Below are 355 nucleotides of genomic sequence, written 5' to 3'. Positions count from 1 at the left end.
CGCGACACGAGCGCGTTTCGTAAAACTTATTACATTTTCAAAGACTTTAGTTTACAAATACACAACTGAATAGAACTTACGCATCTCCGATTTTATATCTACATTTGAGAGAGGTGGATGGGATGAGGTGGCATTAATAGGGTATTAATTTCATCAACACAAGACAGAACAAGAGGTGGCATTAATAGGGTATTAATTTCATCAACACAAGACAGAACACGAAACAATGGGTATTGAATAGAAGTGATTGTAGAAAGCCTATTGGTCCATATTTCTTGATGCTTCTATATTGGAGTGGAGTCTTGAGGTGGGTAGAATATAGTTGTGCATTAATTGGCTGTTGATTGCTGGTGTT

The sequence above is a fragment of the Procambarus clarkii genome, chromosome 82 (assembly GCF_040958095.1).
Source record: "Procambarus clarkii isolate CNS0578487 chromosome 82, FALCON_Pclarkii_2.0, whole genome shotgun sequence".
In the NCBI taxonomy this organism is placed as follows: Eukaryota; Metazoa; Arthropoda; class Malacostraca; order Decapoda; family Cambaridae; genus Procambarus; species Procambarus clarkii.
Note: the sequence above shows the minus strand (reverse complement) of the source record.